The 6,323-nt window shown below is 30.9% G+C and overlaps 1 long non-coding RNA gene and 3 other non-coding genes across 4 annotated transcripts; all 4 read left to right on the plus strand.

The window, feature by feature from the left end:
- Window positions 1–771: 771 nt before the first annotated feature.
- On the plus strand, window positions 772–2,058 carry LOC111437736. Its single transcript, XR_002709476.1, has 2 exons — window positions 772–1,221; window positions 1,901–2,058. It is a non-coding gene; the product is annotated as an uncharacterized LOC111437736 (long non-coding RNA).
- On the plus strand, window positions 986–1,216 carry LOC111437813. Its single transcript, XR_002709496.1, has one exon. It is a non-coding gene; the product is annotated as a small nucleolar RNA Z112 (small nucleolar RNA).
- Window positions 1,248–1,389, plus strand: LOC111437815. The gene has a single exon (XR_002709498.1). It is a non-coding gene; the product is annotated as a small nucleolar RNA snoR2/U65 (small nucleolar RNA).
- On the plus strand, window positions 1,494–1,576 carry LOC111437814. The gene has a single exon (XR_002709497.1). It is a non-coding gene; the product is annotated as a small nucleolar RNA snoR77Y (small nucleolar RNA).
- Window positions 2,059–6,323: the final 4,265 nt, after the last annotated feature.

Raw genomic sequence — 6,323 nt, forward strand, 5'->3', positions numbered from 1 at the left:
AAAAAAAAAAAAAAAAAAAAAAAAAAAAAAAAAAAAAAAAAAAAAAAAAAAAAAAAAAAAAAACACAAATAACTCTATAATTATTCACCAAAAAAAAAAAAAAAAAAAAGAAATCAATAAAAAACAACACGCAAAAATTGTTAATATAGTTCAACATTGTCATAAAACTAAAGATACTGACATTTTTTGAGAATTGGTTAAACTAAAAAAATATAAGATAGATCATGAAATTAAATAAACAATAAAAATGATTAGTTTAAAGAGATTCTATATACCAAAATAAAAAATTAAAAAAATATTTTAATTAAAGTAGGTTTACTCTTAGAGTGACCTTGATAAAAAAAAAAAGAACTCTAAACTATTAAGAAAAATAAGAAAGAAAAAATAAAAATATATATGTTGTGATAAATAATGTTATAGCAAATAGATAATAAATAGATTATAATAGTAATACAAAAATGTTCTAAACATCTGAATTTTTAAAATCCGTAAAATAAATACAATAGGTTTTAAAATTATAAAAGGTATGAATAGTTATTTAAAAATAGTATAAAATGTATGAGTGATATGTTAGTTAAACAAAATAAGAAATTAAAAATAATAACATAATACAAAACAAATTAAACAAAATAATAAAAAGAAATATGTATGGGTTGTCGGGTTGAAGGTATACTCCCTGAAGTGCGTTTTGCTTGGGCTCCATTAATTGGATCCGAATTTTTCCGACCCGTATGCTCATTTTCTACTCTCGGCCCATATTGCAAGCAACATCTGAAATTAGGGTTACAAATTCGTCGCCGCAAAACCCTTGGCCTCCTCCGCCTCCATAAATATCCACCGACGTTCTTCATCTTCCTCACCTTTCTGTAGATGAATTCGTCTATAGTTCTAAATTCTCCGATATTCGTCCCAGCAGTTTCTTTTCGTATGGTTTCAGTTTGTATGTTTAGGGTTTAATTTTGGCTATTGAAGTTCATCTGTGTATATTCCGATGAAGAAGCTCTCCCAAAATTGATAGGAAGTGCCGTATGACACTCCAAACCGCAGTGAGAAGCCATTGATACGACTGTTGGCTCCCATCAGGCAGTGAACACCGACGCCGATTCGTTTCTACCCTGGGGCGGTCTGGTTGTTGGATCGTTTTGCTGTCCGGGAATTCTCAGTCGTTTTCCGTGATTCTCCTGTGTGGTTGATTTGAAACGGGTCTCTGAGGATTTTGAGGTATTCTTTCTTCTTTTTGTTTATTCGGTTCGATGCCACGTCGTCGAGAGCTCAATGGCGGTGACCAACGATGCTATGATTGAACCAAAAGTAAAATTTTCACATCTTGATAGGAATCTGTTAATCTTTTTTCATAGATTTACAGAGCCGTTTTGTGTGATTACAATTTTTTTTAAAAAGAAACTTCAATCTCATCTTCTTTCTAATGCTCTGTGTTTATCTCGAATCAGTACTTTTCCCCAGATCTGAGACATTTTTTTATTTGATTTCGAAAGCCAATGATGATTTGTTCTTTTAGTTGGAATTACCGGCTGAATTTTCTTGATGTCAAATAGACTGCTATCTGAGGCTTCGAAAATTTTGAGTTCTTATTTTATTTCATAAGAATCCATAAATATCGCCATCAAATTTCTCCTCTGGAGTTTCTTTATGCAAAATAATTATATCCAGTTGCAACAAAGCAGTAAAATTCTTGGAAGCCATAGCAATATATCGAAGTTCAAAGATTGAGTTCTACAAAATAATGCCTAAAATTATTGGTTGCCTGTTCCTCCACCACCACAAATGCGATGGTATTGTAATAATTGTACATCTTGAAATAGTCATTTCAAGAATTGTTTCACACTGATCTACCAAATCTGGTATCAACTTTGTTAGTATCTAAGAAGCATGTGTACAGGGGTAATGATCAAGACAACAGTAGTCGGCATTGTTAGTACTTAATTTGACTCAACACAACAAACGGAGAGGTCTTGATTCTATGGATTAGATCGATTAGATACAGGAAGGATTGGATATAGTAAGGATTGATAGATTGATGTAGCACTTATCCTCAAACAACATTCTCTATATAAAAATAATAGATTTAAGAAAAAAAAAACTAAGCTAAGCAAGGTTCAGATGGTGCTCGAATGGTATGACCTCTCTGTCACTCTAGAATGAAAGGGGCGATCTTGTAGTTTTTGGTCTGTTAAGATATGGTGTTAGTTACTTCATTTTATTCTTTTCCTATTGAGGCCGAACTTAAATCTGTGCTCAAGAGACGTCCATATGAGGCCGAATCTAAATCTGTGCTTGAGAGATGGTTGTCCATATATTGACCAGAGATGTATGGATTCTTGAGAAAAGAGGAATTGATGTGGTCCCCTGGACCCCGCCCAAATCTCACGAGTGAATATAAAATTTCTACCTTGGATCTCTCTTGAATCGTTAGTTTATGTATTTTTGGTCTTTTTGCATTGTTTAAATTTTTTTTAATAGTTCATTTATAGTGTGTTGTAGCATTTTTTAAAAAGAGCTATTAAAAATGTAAGGGGAAAAAAACAGGCATTAGAACTTTTTACTTTTTGGTTTGCATACCGGTAGGGACTCACGCTCTCACTCCCCTAACACGATAGATTTGTGGGTATTGGTTGGGAAGTGCAAAAGTACCCAAAGCCCTTCCTTCCCTTCTCATGGCTACTAGTATGTTGCTAATAATAAAGTAATAATAAAGTTTTGTCTGAAACTCATTTGGCTGAATTTTGCTCCAGGTTTCCTTCACTCATCATTCCGTTTCTTTTAGAAATTTTTTTCTTTACAATCTCTCTCAGGATTTTGTTGGATGTTGCTCAACTAGGTTTATCTTATAAAAATAAACAATTATCAGTCGTTTCTTTTTATTCTAGGGCTCTATTTTGATGTTTGCCCCTCATTTTCTCAACTGATTTCACCTTTTTGGAATATGATGCTTTTGAGTAATTTAAGAGAGGGTGTAATTCTCATAGAATTTTGTTATTGTTTCACTTATTTGATACCAACCTTTGGAGTTTAGGCTCTGTTTCAACCTTCTGTGAGTTATACTTTAGTAGATCTTCTAATTTTGTATCAACATATCATCTTTACTGATTGAGTTCCAAAGTTATGCTTGTAGCAAATTTAAACACTTTTTTTCTCTCTTAATTGGTCAAATGTCTTACTCAGAGTGAAGTTGTCATATTATAGAAGAATAAGGATGAACTCCAGTTATTGAATGGACTAATTCCTTCAATTAGAGGACCAAATTAAAGTTTGATTACTCCTCATTGAACCATTTCATTTAAAAACATTTCATTCTTTAGTGATATCAATTATTTATTCACACTATACAGACTTATCAATGTATAAATTATTTGATTACATTATTATTTAGCTATTAGCACTAGTAAAGAAAAGACCAGTAAAGAAGTTGTTTTGTTTGCTACCGACTTTATGAGAATTAGATCAATATCAATATATAAATGATGTTTGCGCCATACCAATGAGTGTTGGTTTACAATTTATTTGTTGTAAAGCTTTATCTAATGGTTGTTGATTGTTAGTTCGTTTTGGTAGGTTGTTTTGATGAAAGCATGTCGGATAAATATATATATATATATTTTTAAAATCTTTTGATAAATACTTTAAAAAAAAAAAAAATCTTTTTTCTTTTACTACTTTTATAACAAATTATTAATGACAAGACGAGGGATATTGTTTTTCTATAAGCATAAATTACAGCACAATTTATATAAATACTCTATAGAATGTTATTTATTTTTATTTATCCGATGGCCAAAGATTTGGTTTAGCTATAAGCAACTTTTACTTAGAGCAACATATTTAGTGTAACGGAGGTAAGTGCAAGTGCACTATTTCTCATTGAAGTTGTTGTGATACTATGTTGAGTTGTATGGTCGAACTTGTTTTCATTAGTTGTCTTGTATTATTATTCCTCATAACAGAAGCACGAGGAATGTGAAGACTCCACATCAGGTATCATGTTGACATACATCCTTTTGTTTTTTTTGCTTCTATTATTTTTTCTTCCACATGATATCATATTAGTCCGATAAGAACACAAATATGTGGAGCATTCTTTTTCTGTTTTATGGGTAGAGGGAATAGATTTGCACTCTAATACTAGCGAAAGACTTACGTGTAAGTGTTGTCCATAAATAATAGGCTGCAAAAGTTAATTCTTTTTTTGTTACGTAGATTTGAGAGTTTGATGTTATTGTCGAGCTTCTCATATTAGATCGGTGTGGCCAAGTCTTGATATAGCGTAGTAATGGTGTCTCATATCTTGCTATCTTTCAAATAATATTACGGTAACTTTTGTCTTAAATTTATTTAATTCTCCTTTGGTTAATTGACTTTTAGTTTGGATGGAGATATCTAGTGAACCGTGTAGGAATTCCAATATATTGTCCTCTTTTTGAAAATGTTAGCTCTTACAACTTCTTCTCAGGATATTGACGGTGCTCTTGGCTTACAAGAATATCTCCTAATAATTTAGCTTTTTCTTTCTTAGATGATTGTTTATCATCTTATTAAATATCACAACAAAGTAGACAATAAAGTAATTATAAAGTACGAGAATACTACTGGGAAGCCCATGACCTACACATATGGAGCTACAAATGCTACACTCTCTCTATTCTCTTTTGTTAAACAAAGCAAATGCAATATAAAATTAAAGATCGTTGGTTATTTATAGGAACCGGAAATTAAAGAACACCAATGCAAATAATGGATAATACTTTATTTTATATTTGTTTGAATAATTTTTTTATTCTATGAAATTGTTGAATACTAATTTTGTAGTATTTAATATGAAATTAAGTAATTTTGGCGTGGATTTAGTTAAATGAATAATATTTAAATAATAAAATTATAAAATAATATTTTATAGCATAAAGTTATGAATACAATTTATAGAGTTAAAAAAAAAAAAAATTAAGATAAGTTAAATATTAATCATATTATATATCAAAAAGTTTTTATAACCATGTATATAAGTTATAGTTTTATATTCTATTATAACATCTATTATAGCTATAAAAAAACGCTATAAATTTTTTTAGATTTATAATAAAATGAGTTGTTACGACATACGAAAAATGCTATAAAAATGCTATTGTATCTATTATTTCTTGTAGTGGTTGTGTTAGGTTAGTGCTCCGAGTGAGAAATATAAGTGAGATCGAAAGGAGAAATATAAGTGGGATCGAAAGTTCGATATCAACCCATTCTTCTGCAACCAAATTGACTCGAAAGTTCGGTAATTTGTCCCATTTAATTTGGTTGGAAAAATATCTTAGTGTGAATTTGTCCCATTTAATTTGGTTGGCAGAATATCAAAGTGTGAACATATGCACCATTTGGTTCATGCCAAAGTGTGAATATCTGCCTGATCACTTTGTTCATGCTTCTAATTTTGGCAGATCATTCATGCATAATGTCACTTAACCACTTAAGAGGTTTATACGCGAGTCACAGCTTGGATTTGGCTGATTCCCTTAACCACTTGAGAGGTTTATGTCACTTTGCTCATGCAAATGTCACTTAACCACTTGAATGCGCGGGTCACTTTGTTCATGCATAATGTCACTTAACTTTATGTGTATGGGCTACTTTAATCAAGTTCTTGTGATTCCGTGAGAGCTTTATGAGCATGGGTGGGCTACTTTAATCAAGTTCTTGTGATTTCGTTAACTTGAGAGCTTTATGAGCATGGGCTATGCTAATCAAGTTCAAGAAGTTTAAGAGGAACCACCTAATCAAGTTCTTGATTCCTTAAAATTTTAGAGTAACACCAAATGATTTATTTGAGGGTAGATTTGGGTGATTCTCTTGGTGATTCTCTTAACGACTTGAGAGATTTATGCGCATGGGATATTCTAAGCATTAAGAAGTTTTAGAGGAAGCATCCTACCCTAAGCATTAAAAGAAGTTTTAGAGGAAGCATCCAACCTGATAAGATAAGGAATCACTACAAGGGGAGTAAGATTCAGATTAAGAACATTGCTTGAGATTCAAATCACTCCACAATCAAGATGTAATAGCCCAAAAATAAATAAAGAAATAAACAAATAAAAAGTTAAAATAATAATAATAATAATAAATAAATAAATAAATAAATTAATTAATTAAATTAAAATAAAAAATAAAAATCTTTCCCCACCTCTCTCCCCTATCCTCTCATCCATTCCCACAATTCTCCCCTATCCTCTCATCCATTCCCACAATTATCTCTCCTCTACCCATCTGAACTGCAAAAAAAAAAAAAAAAAAAAAAAAAAAAAAAAAAAAAAAAAAAAAAA

The sequence above is a fragment of the Cucurbita moschata genome, unplaced genomic scaffold, assembly GCF_002738365.1.
Source record: "Cucurbita moschata cultivar Rifu unplaced genomic scaffold, Cmos_1.0 Cmo_Scf00066, whole genome shotgun sequence".
Classification (NCBI taxonomy): domain Eukaryota; kingdom Viridiplantae; phylum Streptophyta; class Magnoliopsida; order Cucurbitales; family Cucurbitaceae; genus Cucurbita; species Cucurbita moschata.